The sequence below is a fragment of the Paroedura picta genome, chromosome 9, assembly GCF_049243985.1.
Source record: "Paroedura picta isolate Pp20150507F chromosome 9, Ppicta_v3.0, whole genome shotgun sequence".
NCBI classification, from domain to species: domain Eukaryota; kingdom Metazoa; phylum Chordata; class Lepidosauria; order Squamata; family Gekkonidae; genus Paroedura; species Paroedura picta.
This window is the reverse complement of record NC_135377.1, coordinates 56,652,827-56,671,986: the sequence shown is the minus strand read 5'-3', so window position 1 is coordinate 56,671,986 and position 19,160 is coordinate 56,652,827. Positions and strand designations below refer to the sequence as shown.

Sequence of the window (19,160 nt, the reverse complement as noted above, 5' to 3'; positions counted from 1 at the left end):
CCAGCCATGTTTGTCTGAAGTAGCACAACAAAAATTGAGCCTTTCAGTGCTTAAAACTGCACTGACAGTCAGCTTCAATATGCTCTACTATTATGAGTATTTTAAAGATCTAACTTCAATTTAACAGACTCTGGTTATCTTTTATCTGAAGGAGACTGACAGTTGAACTTGCCTATTTACACAGATCCTCATCAGGAGTTTTTCTTTACATGTTCCATCTTCTAAAGCAAATCAATTGATAATCAGGGATAGAGCCCTTGAGGTAACGGTACCATATCTTGGGAACAAAAGCCCAAGATGCCTTTTGCCTGAGAACTTCCCCTAAAGAGACATTTTAGATTCAAAAACTCTTTTTAATCCCTCCTCTAGGCTTTTATTTAAAATTGCCTTCCTATTTGTTATTTCCGATGCCTAGCTTACTGTATTCAAACCTCTCTGCTGTAATTTAGTTTATAGTTAACATCTTCCTTTTTATTTATGTAATGTATGCTGATTGGGTTTAATATACTACTTTTAAATTACATGAGCTGCTTTGAGAAGTAGTTTCTGGAAAATATATGAATATATTGATATACATAAAGAATAGATTATATTTAACAATCAAGACCAATGGCTATCCCAGTTCTTGAACCTCTGGCATAATAAAAGCCAATATGGACCTACATTCCAAGAGGCATATCTGTGATGACTGCAGTGCTTACATCCCTCTTTTTCTGAGGGCCATTTGTAGAGACCAGAACAGAAGAATGGTCTCTATCCTCTCAGGCACACAACTGCCCTTGAGTAGCACAGAAGTACTGGGGCAAAGAAGAGAAAGAGTACTGCTGGAACAGAAATGCAACTAACTGCTGGTGCAGTTGTAATTGGAAATAAGCATGACTGAAGGTCAAGAAGCTGTCCCCTCATACAAGCACTGGTACCTTTGCCCTGGACCCTATGAACCGTTGGTTTAGCACAGAGGAAACTTTACCATTGGGCTATTTGGCCTTGATATTTCCTATCAGCGGAAGCATGACATGATACCCTCCATGAAGAATAGGTAATGGTTTACACTTCATTTACTATTAATATAGCTGAAGAAGTTTGCATTTCAACATTCCACTGAAAGGAAGAGCAAGCCAGACCAAGAAAAGCATTCTGATGACACCTGGTGGCCACTTAACACAAAGAAAGTAAAACTGTTCCACAGCAAGAGGAATTTAAACCACTGTCTTTAAAACATAAGCTTTTCTTCCTACGATGTGCTTAGAAACATACTTTATGTTGACCACCAGTTTAAATACCACCTGTTCTTCAAAGTTTAAGTAATGGAGACTTTAAGTTCAAAGTCACATGTCGAAATTATAGTTTTATCCCCCCCCCAAAAAAAACACACAACACTCAAGATGTCGTGTTGCATGCTAAATTTTGTACTTTGGCTTTTCATGGTCCAGCATTACAGAGCTATTAGTCTCAGTTCAAATTTCTCACAAGGCATAGAATATATTGTCCTGATTTGTTAAGAGACAGGAGTACTGGTACCCAAACAATTCCTGGGCTGTATCTCAAATGTTAAAGGCCAGGGAGAGCTTTCTTTAGCTACAGGCACACTGTTAATATAGCGTTGCCACTCCAAATCTACCACTCATATAAAATTGTCAAACAGCTGTTCACCTCCCTTCTCCTCATTGCTCTTGCCAGGTCTTTCCGAAATAAGGTCTACTAGGAAAGCGAAACAGGACTTCACAGTGGAGAAACAGAACATGCGTATGGGAGACTCTTAATTTGTAAACTACAATCTATAGGTAGCTAGGGTTACAACTATCCTACAGAAATTAAGAGTAGTACATAATACTAGGGCTGCCTCTCCCAGGAAGTAAAAAATTCCACAAAAACTCCTTTAAATATTTAATTTTAGGTAATATATTTTTGAAGTAGCTTACTTTAAAATGAGCTCTGATAAAAGGGGGAGGATGGTTTCGTGAGAAGGTAGCCCAATGCCATTAAAAGCAAACACATGAGACCCCATGTATCTTGTGCCATTTTTAAAAAGGTTGTTTTATTATCAGTGTAACTAATCACAATGAAGCCATCTCTTACAACCAAAGACATAATAATGAATTTTCTTTACAGCTGAAGAGAAATGGGATTTGCTGCTCCATATCAAACCAGAACAGGTTGTATAAATTCTTCTTCATATTTATTGTTAAATGTAACTTTTATCTATAAAAATCAGCCATGAAATATTAAAAACTGAAACAACAGAATTTACACCCTCTACTTAATTTAGTTTAAACGGTCTATTCACTAAAAAAAGAGAAAGAGATAGAGGGGGGAAAGGTTACATACGTATTATTGCACTCCCTCCATTTTCCCCTCTAGCTTTCCCATTATAAACCATCCTGTTTCTGGAATTTATAACTCGGCTGTAAAATTTCCACTCCATAGAGAGTGTTGGTATGGTATACTTTTCCTGAAACAATTTTTTTAATGTATCAATCTTGTTACAGGACAGAGAAACACTGCAGAAAATAGCAAAGAACAGCAATCAGACTAACATGGTTTGGCTGCATACTAGGCTTGAGTACTATAGAGTAGATCCTACAGTACTCAACAAAACTTGTTTGTATGTGGCCATTATATGGATCAGGTAGTCAGAGCAATAGCTAATTTCCATTCAAAACATTTAGGATTAGCTGTCTGGGCTAGGCTGGGAATCCCCTGTGTCCCAAGGCCTTTACCACCAAGATTAGTGGAAATTTCTAGAGCAGGGTTTCGTGAAACCCTGGAGTTTCTTGATGGCACTGGATCCTGAATGTGTGGGAGTTAATTTTTTACATATTTTTAAAATTTGCTAAACATTTATTGGGTGATATGGTCCATATATGGTCATGTTGATCCACCCACCCTCTCCTCCCAAAATTGCCAATAATGGGTCTGGATGGGGTGGGAAGGGGAAAGGTCCATCCATCTGGTTCTCTAGTCCACTAGAGAGGGCAATGTGAGCGGACTGACCATTCCAGTAGAACAGTGAAAGGAGACCAGCCGGCCAGCGGTCTCTTCAAATGCCTGGGAGCTGTATATACTTGAGGACAGTAGAAGGGGAGAGGGGAAGAGGAGGGAACTTAACTGCTGAGGTCTCCGCCCGGGGAAGGGGGGAGGAGGAATGAGGGGGTGGACACTCAACAGGGGAGAGGCCTTCACTTACAAGGCTGCAAATTGAGACAAACAAACTAGGCCAGGCCCATTCAACAAGGCCATAAATTAGGCAGAAAATAACTATAGCACACGGGAATATGGGGCATGGGAAACCTCACCAATGGTTAGAAGAAGAGTTGGTTCTTATATGCCGCTTTTCTCTACCTGAAGGAGTCTCAAAGAGGGGCTGGGCACAACCAAGAGCATGGTCATCTGGCTGGTGTATTGTGTGCCCAATGCATCTCCAGATGACTTGCCTGCCCTGATAGAGGCGATGGCTACCTGGACATCCCTATACTACTAATTCTGGGGAACTTTAACATTCATGCAGACCTGCTGTCCTCTGGAAATGGGCCGGACCTAGTGTCAGCCATGGTCACTAGGGCTCTTGCAATTTGTTGCTGGTCCTACCCACCAGGCAGTCACACCCTAGACCTCATTTTTAGCATAGGGTTGAACATGATCACGGCTAGTGCCATGCCATGGTCGGACCACTATGCTCTGAAGACCTGGCTAAGACTGCCACCTCCCCCTCAGTTGGATGCCAGATTTCAGCTCGCCAGCAGAGACTTATAGATCCTATTGGATTCCTGAACATTCTGCAGGACCCAATGCCTCCGGGCACTTATCTAAATGGACTGGTCAGCAACTGACACAACAGAATAGAGGGTCTCTCTCCCTCTCAACAGGAAAATTCCCAGAAGGACTAAAAGAGGCAGTGGTGTGCCCATTGTTGAAAAAAACCATATCAAGACCCACAGGAGCCTGACAATTACTGATCCATCTTGCACTTAGCATTTCTGGGTAAATTAGCCGAAGGTTTTGGTAATCACCTTCAAAGCCATATGCAGTCTGGGCCCAGTGTACCTGAGAAGCCCTACACTCCTTCACCGCCAACTGTCTGGTTATCCCTGTCCCCAAAAAAGCACACCAGACCTCAATCAGAGCCAGAGCCTTCTCTGTCCTTGCTCCCATCTGGTGGAATGAGCTCCGTGAAGAGATCAGGGCCCTTCCTGAAGTTCCACAGCTTCATAGAGCCTGTAAAAGGGAGCTCCTCCACCAGGCTTTTGGTTGAGGCTGTCCAACCCCAAACACCCCCATCCATGACCTGAACCAAACTGACCTCCCTACGGGTTCATGTTATAAGTTGTTATTACAATGTGAAATTGTTATAATATTCTGTTCATTTTGGAACCAGTGTCATGATTACTGTTACTGCGATTATGATTATTACTTGGATTATGTTTTATGTAAACCACCCTGAGCCTTATGGAAGGGCAGTATAGAAATTTAAGAAATGAATAAATAAAGTGCCAAAGACACTTAAATACTGCTTTTTGGTACTCATTCAAAGTCATCTTAAAGATCTTTGAGGATTTAATAAAATTAATTAGAATAATCGTTCTAGAGAGGATAAAGGGATTCATTGCTGATGAACACATGTCAGGACAGGTATTGCAGTCAAGCATTTTAGGTACCAAAGCAACAAGTCACTGGGTATTTTCTGAGCCTGCTCCAAGGTGAAATGCAAAGTACAAAGATAGTTTTACAGTACTCTATTGCCAAACTGAAGGGATGACAAGACTATGCTATCAAACAAATCTTTAAACATAAATGCATGTAAATTATCCCTACATTGCATGCAAGACAGTTCCATTCTCATAAGGCCGCACTGCCAGTGAAAGAAACCATGGTGTATCTAACTTACCAGTAAGGAAGAACTAATAGAGAATAATAGGTCAGTTTGGTATGAGCTATCTCAATTCATCATAGCCAGGAAAGGGATCATTAAACACAGCAGTGCAAACGTATCAAATTACAAGAAAGACGACAAGTGAAGTTAGAAATAAAAAAATGTCAATTTTGTATACTGCTACTACATGCCCTTTTATTCATCATCATGAAGGTAAGGTTAAAGGACAAACTGCAGCCCTCTAGCACACTCAAGTGGGGTAGCCACACTCCTCCAATGACAGCAAATCACATCGCAGAGAGCATTACAGAAAGAGTTACCCTGGCAACAACACACTGTCAAAAGGCAATTAGAAGCTCAGTCTCCAAAATGTACCTATTAAGTAGGTACATCAGCCATCTTTCCCCCATGGTGTGCAGGATATGCCGAACTTGTGCCTAATATCTGAGGCCCTTTTGACTAGCACAGTCCAATCATTTTAGGAAGAAAAATAATCACTGCACTTCTGAGCCATTACTCCTCAAACTAAAAAGGTATAAACGTACACTGCAAGTGCTTTGATATGCATATTACATATGACTTAATGAATGACTGCAGGTTTAGTTACACCGAGAAGTCCAAAACTATCTTGTAAGAAACAACTAGGCTTAGCTAGACAAAACTGTATCTGCTTTAGGAGCAGCCCAAAATCCAAAGCATCTTCTTGCTATTGGTAGTAGGCTTCTGCCAACTGTCCATTGGTAAGCTTTAGCTGTGGGCCATCTTGTCTAGAGAAAAGTATAAAGGACACTACCAGCCCTAAAGCAAGTACCTTTCTTGCAAATCTGGAGGGCGCAGTTTATAAAACCAAGACAATCGACAAACTGGCTTTTCAAAAACCACCATCTTGTTCTTACTCTACTTTCCCTATAGAGAGTTACACCCTTGTAAATCCATTGAAGTCAATGGATGCTGAAGGATGTCTCTAGGAATAGGAAGGCGACTGTAAGCCGCTTTGAGCCTCCTTCGGGTAGGGAAAAGCGGCATATAAGAACCAACTCTTCTTCTTCTTCTTCTAATATACAGAACTTTTATTTGACTAGTTGACAAAAGATGAAATAAGCTCTATGTAACCTATCCGGCAAGAAGTGGTTCTTTAATTACAATGAAGCCACCCAATAATGGACCAAAGGCTTTCCTATAACATCTAGCCCAGGGTTGGCTAAAACTACAAACAGTTTACCTATGCTTCAACGAGGTTTCTGCCAGAGGACTGCAAGCTAACATAAGCACTTTCATTCAAGGAGAGCTACGAACTAGAACATTTAAAAACAGCGTATGATCCAATATCACGTGGTTGTTTCTTAAAGTATATGACAATATTGGGGGTAAGGGGAGTGCTCCAAATGTGCCAGATATAAACTGGCTTTGATTCAGAAGATGTCAGTTCCCTTTACAGAGCATATCCTAGAAGAACCGTGAGATAACTCCACTGCTTATCCTACAAGTACTGTGGAGATACAGGAAGACAACAGCATCTCTTCCTAACAGCATAGGAAAGACAGCATCTTCTAGGTAAACATGTTTATGCTCTTCCAGGGCCAAATTAAAGAGACAGCCACATGTCTGCCCAATTCACATATAAAGCAAGGAAGGAGTGTTATTTTTAGCATATCGATGAAGGAAGCTAAAGCTCCTTTTCTTCCACTTTATAGCACTGAGCTCCACTACATTTTTATCTCCAGCATTGCTAAATTCCTTAAACCAGGGGTAGTCAACCTGTGGTCCTCCAGATGTTCATGGACTACAATTCCCATGAGCCCCTGCCAGCAACATTGGCAGGGGTTCATGGTAATTGTAGTCCACAGACAGCTGGAGAGCCAGTTTGGCCACCTCTGCCATAGATTGAAGAACTTTATTTGAGCCCAATTCTGGAACATAACAATTGTTTGCTTCATAGACAAAGAAACCCCTCCCACCTTTTTTCATATGTGAACAAGATGACAAAAACATACATGGCTGCTCTTCACCCACATCATGTCTAGGCTGGTTCTTAAATTGGCAACAGGATGTCTTTCTGAATGTTGGAAGACAATGCTTGCAGGGTAGAAATGGTTCATTGAATTTTAGGTTGCAGAAAATGGGCCAAATAGAAAGGATTAAGTCTTTCTCAACACTCTTAGCTTCTGGTTATGGAGCCATGCTGAAAAGTAAAGAGCTGGAAGCAATCTGGCAGATAAGTAGCATGGTTAAATTTCACTCACCCACATGTACCTTTTTCCTATAAAATTAGTTCCCCTTCAACACTTTAGATTTAAATCAACAGACATATATATACATTAATATGGATCTCTCATCTCATTTTGTTTAGGTCCAAATACTCCTTACATCTAAGATGTAATGGCAGCATTTGACAGTCAATCACGGGCTTCTAACCCAATGCTTAGCCAAGGTGGGGGGTTCAAGGTGCAGCCCTTAAATGGGTGCAATATTTCCTACGAGAGAGGGTGACTCTGGGAGAAAGAATCTCCCAGCGGCATGCCCTTGTGTGTGGGGTCCTGTAGAGAACTGTTCTTTCCCTGATGCTATTTAACATCTATATGCATCCCCTCGCCCAGCTGCCCCAACCCCCTGTCCAGGGACCAATCCGTGGATCAGTCAGTACCGGGCTGCAGCTCCTCTTCGTCTTCCTCTCCAGCTGCTGCCTTGGGGTCTGCCCTGCCACTCTGCCGCTGGCTCACCTTTGGTGCTCTCGAGCAGCAGGCATGGCTAGGGCTCCCCCTCAGCATGGCACTGTGCAGCTGCTGCTGGCAGTGCCCCCCAGTGGGCGGTCGGAAGTCAGGGACGCCGGCAGGAAAGCAAGCAGAGCAGGGGCTCAGGCAGCAGCGACATCCCTCAGCAAAAGACTACCGCCCGCACGCCTTAGTAAAATTGTCAAGTGTTGACCGGTCCCTGATGATAAAAAAGTTGGGGACCACTGCCCTCGTCCACCTGAACTGAAGTTTTGGGCTGGGGTGTCATCAGTATGCTTTCATTAGGTATGATGAGCAAAGACATGGTGGTAGAAAATATTGTCAGGCCACATTTGATTTATGGCAACCCCGTAGGCTTTCAAGGTAAGACATTCAGAGATGGTTTGCCATTGCTTGCCTCTGTGGAGCAACCATGGACTTCTCCAGTGGTTTCCTACCCAAATCCTGACCAGTGCAAATCCTGTTTAGCTTCCAAGACCTGGCAAAATTGGGCTAGCGTAGGCCTTTCAGATAAAAGCAAAAGAAAGCGAATTGGAAGCTAACTACTATTTCTCACACATATGTTTTTCTCCATTAGAAAATTGACACTGTTCTGTACTTCATCTTGGTATATTTCATTGTTGGCTCGTCAATTTCATAATCTCACAAACCTGGAAAAATTATGGTGTCAGAGTTTGGGGAGGAGAAGGAGCTCAGTATTGATGTACATTTTAAAGAGTTCATCCTCTGAAGCTGCCATTTCTTCCAGGGGAACTGAATTCTGTAGTCTGCGGTTCAGATGTAGCTCTGAGAAAGCTCCAGGCCTCACTTGCTCATTGGCAACCCTACCAAGTACTAACATCTCCTTTGGTTTTCTACAGCAATCTACTTAATCTGCCATGTTTTTTATCTATATGAAACCACTGGCAGAGGTCATTGGGGGATTTGGAATCAGATGTGTAAGTATTCTGATGATACCTAGTTCCACTTCTCTTCATCCCAGTCAAGTGGAGCGTCAGAATGCATTCAGCAGGTTCCTAGAGATTGTAAAGGGTTGGGTAACAAAATTTAAGCTGGATGCAGAAAAAAAAAATACAGGAGCTGCTACCTGGATGTTTAAGACCGGGGTTTTGTTGCCTGTTCTAGGCATTACTCCGTAACTCAAATGTACTTTTAAATCAAGCCCTGTCCTTCTAAGGGACATAAATAATTCAAAACACCTTTGGTTAGATTTAATTAGTTTTCCAGCTACAGTTCACCGTTATCTCATGACATCAAAACCTCATCGTTAAGCTAGGATGGTTAAGAGTGCTGGACTAGGATTTAGAAGATTCAGCTTTGAATCCTCACTCTGGAAGCCTGCTGGGCAACCTTGGGTCAGTCACCTGATGATGATGTCATCCATTCAGTCGTGTCCAACCCTTGGTGATTCCATAGGAAAGTTTCCACCACGCAAGTCTGTCAATGACTGCTTCTTTTAGTCAGTCACCTACTCCCAGCCTAACCTACTTTGCAGGGTTGGGCTGGGGATAAAATGGAGGACAGAATGATATAAGATGCTTTGGACCCTTGCTGGGGAGTAAAGGTGGGATAAATTCTGTAATATGTTCTCTCTACATGCAGCTGCATGAAGACCCCACAAAAATTATCAGCTGTGATAATGCTGCTAATAAGTGGTGGTGAAAAGTACCATCAAGTCACAGATGGCTAACGGCATTGGCAACTCCAATGTTTCAACACAAGAGATATTCGGAGATGCTTCCCCATTGCCTGTGTTAGTGTCACAACTCAGGTATTCCTTGGAGGTATCCCATCCAAACACCAGCCTAGGCCAACCATGCTTAGCTTCTGAGATCTGACGAGATCAGGCTAGCAGGGGATAACAAGAGAACACTGCCATGACCATAAACATCCCAGTTTTAAAGGGACTACATTTTTACCCATTTGTTTCTGAGCACAATTCAAAATGGTAGTTTTGACATTTAAAACCCTCCTGGCCTGGGCTCAGGATATATGAAGGGCCATTTTCTCTTGGATGTACCTGCCCATCCATTAAGATCTTCCAGGAAGGTTTTGCTCCTGGTGCCCTGCAAGCTGAGATGACAAGAGGAAGGACCTTAATGATAGTCACTGAACCACTATGACATGTTCTCAGCCCTTAGCCTTCTCTCTGTACCTCCTTTGCTGTTATTTAAGTACAGAGGGAGAACAACCTGGTGGAGTAGGGGTGGCATAGAAATTGGAAAACAAACAAATAAATAGGCTACAACTTATGTTGCTACGGCAGCCTACAAAAATTCCACAATCAATCATAGCCTTCAATGTACCACCAATGCCAGGTCTGCTGCAACAGTTTTAATATGGCTGGCTGATTAACAGAAAGAATGCTAGTTTTCTCTTTTTAATTATAAATGAAACACACACTGCTCTGAAAGGCACTATCTGTTGAAATCATAAGAAAACACCAAATTCTCACACAAGTTCTTTCTGCCATGAATCTGGAATGCAAGGTTTTCATTTTACTTAAAAATTAAAAGCCATGCTGTGCCATGGTTACTTTTGGCAATTGGATTAGTAGCACTCCAACAGAGTTAAACAGTGCCTTCTTCCTATTAGGGTTTATATTACAGTGGCCTTTTGTTTAAAGGAGGGAGGAAGCCTAGCAAAGGAAAATAAAATGAATATAAAGAACACTGAACACAGGAATTTCAAAGGGAGACTAAAGATGTTGCTGAATTGCAACTGGGGAAGGAGAACTTTCCTGGCTGTTCTGGGCTCTTTCAATATTAAGATTTTAACATTTGTTTTAATGTTAAGTGTATTTTATTATGATATTTAATTACTGCAAACTGCCTCAAACCTGCTCACAGGGAGGGGCACTATAAAAATCAAATCAATAAATAATGAAGCTCAAGACAATGCATCTACCTGGACCTGAATCATTACCAATGCTGACTCCTTTATGCATTGTTTTATCTCTCTGCATTATTTTGGGTTTGCCTGGGCTATCTGCACACCAAATCTAATTGTACCTGCTAGTATCATTCGGCATCTGAAATCACTCCACTTTCCAATGTATATAAGACATATGGATTCACATTCTAGCTCAGCTGTTTTAATCTTTTGACCATGGAATAACCATTGAGATATTCTTCAGGCTTCAAGTAAACCATGATGCCAGCTGGCCACCTCCCACGCCCCTGGAAGTCACATGTTTACAATGCTCATGGCATCACTAATAAAATGCTTGTTAAATGTGGTTTCATCTTTGTGTCTGAAGTACCATGCCTGAGCAAAACAAGGAAACATCATCTCATCTCAGCTCTCATAAAACCCATCATCCAAAGCAGCAATTGTCCTCAGGGGAAAGGATCTTTGTGATTTGGAAATCACTTGTAACTTTGGGAGATTTCCAAGCACCAACAGAAGGTTGGCAATCCAGCCAGACCTGAGGATATATTTTCCTAGAGTTCAGAATGGCTGCAAGAGCAAGGGGAAGAAAGGAATTGTTTTGTACACTGTACACAGTCCTTGCACTAAATCCAGGTGTAGTACCTAGGTATGGCAGCCTCCAAGTGGGACCTGAGGATTCCCTGCAATTACAACTCATCTCCAAACTACGAAGATCAATTCCCCTGGAGAAAATGGCTACTTTGGAGGGTAGATTATGTGGCATTGGACACAGTCCTCTCCTGTTTGAATATCTGAATCCCTTTGCTTGCAACAGCCTTCCTCCTGCCATTTTCCGCCAGAGGGCCTCTGAGAAGAAATTCTGAGGGGGGGAAGTGGGAGAACCAATGGGGGAAGTGCAGCAGATTCAGCTCTTCCCTCCCATTCCTTTTCTAATACGTGTGAATTCAGCAAGGCCACCACAGACCAGACAGATGAACAGAAAGCCACTCTGTCCTCCTAACATCTCCCCGGGTTAGTTTAAAAAATAATATATACTTATATTTTTTAAAAAAATTAAGTCCCCCCCCCCGCTCCAAAACTGGGGCTCTTGAGTAACCCTAGTTGAGAATGACTGCTCTAGCTGGAAAAGTGAGCAGTGATTCACAAAACTTCATACACTACCACAAATTTTGTTATTAGCCTTTAAAGTGTTCCTGGAGTCCTGCTCTTTTTTTCGTGCTACAGACAGGCTAGCCCGGCTGCCCTCCTGATCTATTGAGCATAGTGAAAGACAGCAAGAGTCACAGCAGTGAGAAGACCTGGTATCAGCATAAACCACAGGAGATAAAAAGAAGAACAGAAACATATTTACACATTTAAAATGTTCACATCTCAAAAAACAGAATTTCCCCCATTTGTCAAAGAGGAGCCTCATTCAAAGTAAATGGCTTGAATCTCAATGTCTTCGCTCAGATTGCAATCACCACACATTTAAGGAACACAGAACATCACTGTCAAGGAATGAACTCTCACAGGCTGTCAACTGCTTAATCAGAGCCTGACTTGGCTGGAAGTGTGAAATTATGTAATTACCGACGTTTGGCAATTCTGATAGTTTAGACAAATTACATCACTTGGAAGATCTTGTTTTATAAAACAAAATTCCATGAGCAGCTTCATTCCAGGAAAGCTTCTGTCAGAGATCTCTCTGCCTTTCCTCCAAAAGCCTATTGATGCTTATTTAACACAGCCCCTCCCCCCAACACACACACACACACACACACACACACACACACAATAGAAATACAACCTGGTTACAAAAACAGGTTTTGCACACATAAAAAGAATCCTACAAAGAAAGGTCCTGGGGGAAATCTGAATTGTAATACCGTCTATTTACTCTGCTTTTGTGAAGGGCTGCTGGGCAATCAGTACACCAAACAAATATTAAGTTATGCTATAACTGAGCACAACAGTTCTTGGAATAATTATTAAAGTAACACAGAAATGCTTTAAAATTCTCATCTAATCCTTACATGCACTTAATTCTGCAAGGGAAGTTCTTAACATTCATTTTACAACTTGGTAACCAAAGAGGTCATGTGTCCAAGGTTATGCTACCAACTAATGGCTGGCTAACAGCAGGAAATAGGGCACAGAGATAGGGGGAGCTGGTGGTATGCCATGTCACTTCCAGAAAAACCTAGGAGTGATGTCACGTTGCTCTAAGAATCACACACACCATACACACACCTTGGTAAACAACAAATAGGGAATGGATGACTTCCATCAGATTTTTTTGAGGATGCAGCAGCAATAGCATGTTGTAGTAGCAAGAGGGATGATGGAGAAAAGAACAGAGGAAGTACAGGCTGCCCAGTCATTGTATTTGGGATATGTTTATGAGCAGAGGTGTAATGTTTAAGAGGTATTCTTAATGATGAAGATAAAAATTAGAGCACATGAACACACAAGAATAGAAAACTTATACAACTACAGGGCTGGGGAGGATTCCATTTGTATATTAATTACAGTTTCTTTATTTTAAACATTTTTATGCTGCCTTTCCACCAATCAGGTCCCTCGAGGCTGTTTTGCATTAGCTTTTTTTTCAATTGAATCAGAATTAATTTGTCAAGTAACCTCAAGAGGGTAAGATAGCATCATTTTAGATTTTCATTTGAAGCTTGCGTTTTTGAATTTGCCTTAAATGTGTATGCTTGGCCCCTTCAGTTGGCAACTGTACTAAAAGTATATAAACAGAAGATGACGGTTTGTTAACAAACCTTCCTGGGCTCATGAATTTTATTATCATATACCTGAAATGTTTGAATATTTGAAAACTTTTTTTCAGAATACTGTAGAACGAGCATTATCTTATCTTTGTACTGTAGAATTCTAGGATTTATATATTTAAAAGGGAAAGGATTTATATATTTAAAAAGGGGAAAAGGAAATGCCTGTGGCATTCTTTGTGTATGAAAACTAAAGAAATGGCTTTCTGTAGGGGAAGAACTAGAAGTTCTATTAGACCCAGAACTGCTGCTAAACATGTCATCGCTGCATCTATTCTCCATTCTTTACACACAACATCTAGTGTTGTTACCACTGTCATAGCTGGGACACTGACAGGTTCATTGCAACAAATGCAAAGCAATGCACAACTACATGCTTGGAGTTGTCATTACTTTATCAGCTCCAAGCCTCCAACTTGTACATAATGTAAAGTGGACATCATGTAAAAATGTCAATTATAAGTTTGCCCCTGTTAAAAAGTAAAGGAAACACAATAAATGGGGGAAATCTGGAAGACTGTAAGATACATTTCAATTATATGTATAATTGAAATAGCATATTGTGTTGACTGTCAGAGTTACAATTACTTAAGGCTAAGCAGCCAGCAGCCAAAATAGGTGCACAGAAGTAGAAGCATACATGGTTTTCCTATTCTTGAGTTTAGGCCCATGTGGAGAATTCTTTATGAATGAATGAAGATTTGCCAACTCCAGGTTGTGAAATTCATGGACCTTTGGAGGTAGAGGCTGGAGAGGGGTAGGATTTGGAGAGGCACCACAGCTGGGTTTAATGCCATGGAATGTATCATCCAAAGCAGCCATTTCCTCCAGGGGACCTGAACTCCAGTGTTCAGTTGTCATTCTGTGACATTTGGAAGTTAGCAGCCTTACTTCCCCCCCCCCCCTCACTGACAAGACCTATATCCTCACTTTACCACCATTACACCCACCATCCAACCTACCTTTTCACTTCCTCCCATATTCAGCTATACCCATTAGATGTTTACTTCATTTACACCCTGTCTTTTGGCACAATGGGAACCCACAGCAACTTACATCATTCTTCCACATTTTATACTCACAACACATTGGTGCTGGTAGTCGCTGTGTCTGCTGGAAATTAAGCTAAGAACATGTAACTGGCTTAGGATACCCAGTAAGCTTTCCATGATAGAGTAGAGATTCAAGCATGGGTCTCACAGATCCTACTGTAACACTCTAACCACTATCCCACACTGACTTTCATGTGGTAGATGCCACTGAGCAGCAGTAAGTAGTCAGACCTGGATCAGTCATGCAAGACAAGTGATATTAAGTCACCTACTGATTGTTGGAGTGCCTGCCCCCAGTGATTCCTCCTTCAAGGCTAAAAATAGCTCTGCCCTCCTCCTGCCCCCCACCTCTTACCAACAGAAGCCAAAGCTTAAATGCTAGCAATATGTTTTTATGCTTCTCGCAGAAGTATGACTGATCTCCACCCAACAGCGATCAGCTCTGCTGTAGAAACTGGCAACTTCAGAAGGCAGACTCGTCTATGACATAAAGCAGGGATTCACAACCAGAGGTCCATAGACCTCCAGGGGTCCACAAACTAGGGAATTTGCTGCCTCCACTGAGAGGGATCAGTGGGTAGGTTGTAGGTATAAAAATCAACAGGGGGGAGTCAGTTGCGCCATAGTATGAGTGGCTTGGATTGGCTTCTCAGCTCCTCCCCTTTCTAGCCTACATGAGGTAAAGTTGCCATTGAGGTAGTAATGGTAGGGAGAGGGAGTGAAAGGAAGGCAAAGGGTGTGCGTGTTTCTTCTGGCGACATATCACTTCCAAAGGCATGGCATGGCCAGCTAACATCACTTCCAGGGGTCCTCAAAGCCTGAAAATTTATTTCAGGGGCTGCCCCACAGTCAAAAGGTTGAAAAAGACTGCATGGCATCACAAACCCACTGTGCTCCTTTTCTAAGTACAGACCAGAAATCACCAGGAATTTCCAAGAAGCATACATGAACCCTACACTACTATGCTCTGGGTAGTTGCTGTGTCTGCAGTGTGTGCACAATTAAAACATAGTTACACTATATTTAGTTCATCAGTGTTTTAAGTACTTTCATATATGAACCCTAAAATATACTATTCAATGAACTGTATAATCACTTGCAGTTCAATTTTTACTATTCTCAAAATCCATGAAAGCATTACTTTAAAAAGCATTACTTTAAAAAAATTAATAGCAGCTGTTTTCATTTCGCAGATATTTTCAGACATCTCTCAGATATTTCCTAGTCACACACAGCACAGCCAGACAACCAGAGTTTTAATAGGGCAGCAATCAAGAACGATTACATACTGCTGTGCAACACAAGACTAACCAGCATGTCATTTTTAATCATAAAATATATTCAAATTGATGATGTGACTGCCTTAAGCCAATCAAATTTTGATACCATTATGTAAAATAAAAAATGTTTCCCAATAATTGCAGTGTAATTGTCAGGTAGATTTCAAGACTGTTGTCCTATCACTACTTATTTTCTTTTTACATGGTATACTTTCTGACTATGCAGACATGTCAAAGAGTATTCTTGTACTTAATATCTTAGTTTGCCGGAGTAAAATACTTCATATTGCATTCTTATTCCCTAGTGTTGGCTGTAAAGTTTTGGTAACATCTATACGCCCATAAACAATACACCCATAAACAAAAGACATATGTTCACAGCACTAAAGATATTTTCATTCATCAGAAGCCTGAAACATATATGTCTGATAGTCTTAACCAAATATAGTCATAAACAAAATCAACATCCTTCTAAAGATCAAAAATGAGGGGGCCAGGAAAACTTCCTTGTAAAGGCTGTTCCATAATCATAAGACTGCTGCTGAAAAAAATGCCAATCATGTACCCATCAAACAAGTTTTTTTTAAATTGATTGATGGGACAGACAGGAGGGCCTTCCCCTCTGATCATAACTATTGAACAGGAACATGTGGGAGAAGACTGTCCTTCAGATAGCCAGTCCCAGACTATGTAGGTGATGATGATGATGATGTCATCTGTTCAGTCGTGTCTGACCCACGGCGATTCTATAAGAAAGTCTTTGCCATTCATCCCTGTCCATGTAGGTGTTCAGGGGTAATAACCAACACTTTGAAGTGTTACAGGGTTACATGCTCCCAAATAATTGGCCCCAACCAACCATCACATTGCAGTGTCCTGTGGTAGCTGCAGCTTCAAACAGCATTCATAGCACACTGCAGTACTCCACTAAGTCATGATCCAGGTGACCAGACCTGATCAGACAATGAACAGATGCAGTCGGTGCACCAGCAGAAGCTGGGCAAAGTACACCAAACTACTGGAGCAACTTGGTTTCCTAAAGTGAGTGCTGTGTCAAGCAGCAGTCCCAAGCTGCAAACCTGGCTTTTCAAGAGGAAGATAGGACAGATTTGGTTTGCCTTTCTACTAAACCATTTGCCCTGCCAGGACTGTTTCAATTTCTTCACCCTCACCAGCCCATTACTGACTCCCAGGACCAGCTCAAAACAGCCACAACATCCTCAGAAAGGGGGAGGGGGAAGAGAGCCAGATACTGATTGCACTGTAACCTCCTAGCAACTTCTCCTTATAATTATGCCATATAATTAGCTGTTTTAGCAATGAATTATCATATGGCTTAATGCGGATATTATGACACAGTGTACTCATTTGCCAGAGTTTATTTTAGCCTTATATTTGTATGCTTATGATCCTTGTTCCGTTTAGTCTGAGGAAGAGTGCATGCACTCGAAAGCTCATGCCTTGAATAGATCTTTGTTGCTATTGGATTTAATTTAGATAAACGTACAGACATTTTGTTTGGAAGCACAATACATAGCTCAAACAATTGTCCCTAAATTGCTGAAATGTTACATGGCCAGTGTACGTGGGGGAAACGGACTCATAGAGGCTCATTCTGGAATAATGGGTTTACAAGGCCACAAAAAAGCAGCCCCGCCCAGCCCTTTAGTCAACCGTGACAGGGCGCATGCGCACTTCCTGCTAGTTCTGTGTTGGCAACAGAGAAGCTCCAGTTTAACGTATTTGTATCAGTCGCGTGGCTGTCACGCAAGCGCGAACGCATCTCTTCTCAAACTATGCTAGAGAAGTCACGCTCCTCGCCCTCGCATCAACCATTTGGAAGGGCTTCTGGGCACATGCGTACTACGAATCCTAGAAGCCGAAGACCACAAATGGCCACTGTGTGCGCATTTTATCCGCCCGCGAACTCCTCCCCTCCCCACAAAATTTGGGCGGAGAATCTTGCAACTTTAGCCAATTGCAATCCAAGTCGGTCTTCCCGCCTCCTGCTCCTAACCACTCAGAAATCACTTCATACGTGCAACTACGGATAGCGAGCAGCCATTGGCTAGAAACTTGCTTCCGGGCCTCCCGCTTGCTAGCAAGTAGACCAAAAAAAAATAAAAAAACCGACGGCAGCACAGAGGCCCAAAAAGCCTCGGGGAAAGCGAAGAAGCCCGGGGAAAGCGAGGGAAGCAGCAGCGCCCCGAAGGACAACTGCGGAGAACAGTCTTCGACAGGAGTCTGCCTCAGAAGCCAAGCCATCGCCGGCCGTTATGCTAGACTCACCTACGGGGGGGAGCCGTCCTCCTCCGCTTGTGATGATCTTGGTCACAAGTGGCCTGCCGTAGATTCGCCCTGCTGCGTCACTAGCCGGACGCCGGCGCGCCACGTCGTGCGTGGGGCGGGAGGAGTTGAAGGGAAACCGGAAGCGTGCTGGGGGAAACGGAGGACTGCGGAGGACGGAGGGCTCGCTCCGGAGGCCCAACGTTAACTCTCGCCGCTCGTGATTGGGCCGGATATAACGGTCGTAACGGTCGCTCTGCGGCGCCCCGGAAGAGAGCTCCCATGAACGGACGCGGCAGCGCTCGCTCCGCGCTGCAGTTGCTCAAGCAGGATGCGCCGAAGCCTTGAAGCCTTCGTCGCTAGCCCAGATGCGAACGACGGAGGCTGCTGCGGAGATAATCAGGAATCTTGTGGCCCCCGGAAGACGGACGAGTTTATGTGTGATCGCAATCTTGGGCCAGTGTTTCAGAGATACCGCGAAAGCTCTGATAAGCAGGGTTGCCAACCGCCTGAAGAAAAAATACCCATCCCTTGAACGGGGTCTTATTGCGGTGCACTTTGCCTTCCTGCCATGAAAAGCTTCACCTGCCATTCCCACGCATGGAGACTTTATTAAAGGGACTGATGCCTTTCACCGACTCTCTTTACAATTCCATACATATTATTTAGATCAAGCAAAATAACACAAACATGTACAAAATTTTTCGCGCGTTTTTTTTTTTTTTTTTAGGGATCAGGGATACACAGTCTATGATATTAAGATAGGTGTTATCTTGTAAAGATTGTTTATGGGAAGACAAAAAACAGGCAAGTCAGAGGAGCAAACAACCCATTATAAATGCCTCTTGAAACCTGGTGTTAGTAATGGAGAACAACAGGATGAATAGAGAGGAAGTTATTTTATTATTTTAACTCAGAGATCACAGTCTTGTAATAGATGTAATATTTGCCAATGTCCATATCTAAAACTTAAATGTTTCTACACATCAGGAATCCAGTTATCTGAAATGTATTCTCCAAAACATCTATAGTCTGAGATGTTTACTGTAAATTAAAACAAGCCTTAAAACATTAAAATATTATACTTTTGACTAATAATTATTAAAGGAGCAAAGTTGTGTCTAGTTAATAGAGTCTTTTGGGGGGTATTCTATAATTTGGTGGTTGTTTTCAAGATAACTGCTTGCTATGATTTACCAAGGAAATACACAATGCAAGCCTTTACATGTTTACTTTGAGAAGACAAGGAATTCTGTAGATTTATTTATTTATTT

At 42.2% G+C, this 19,160-nt stretch overlaps 1 protein-coding gene across 1 annotated transcript in view; it reads right to left on the bottom strand.

Moving 5' to 3' along the window:
- ZNF407 (zinc finger protein 407) overlaps nucleotides 1-18,075 on the bottom strand; it is a 413,320-nt gene extending 395,245 nt beyond the window's left edge. Inside the window, exon 1 of the mRNA XM_077352915.1 lies at nucleotides 17,890-18,075. The gene's annotated coding sequence lies outside the window, so the exon portion shown is untranslated. The remainder of the gene's footprint in view (nucleotides 1-17,889) is intronic.
- Nucleotides 18,076-19,160: the final 1,085 nt, after the last annotated feature.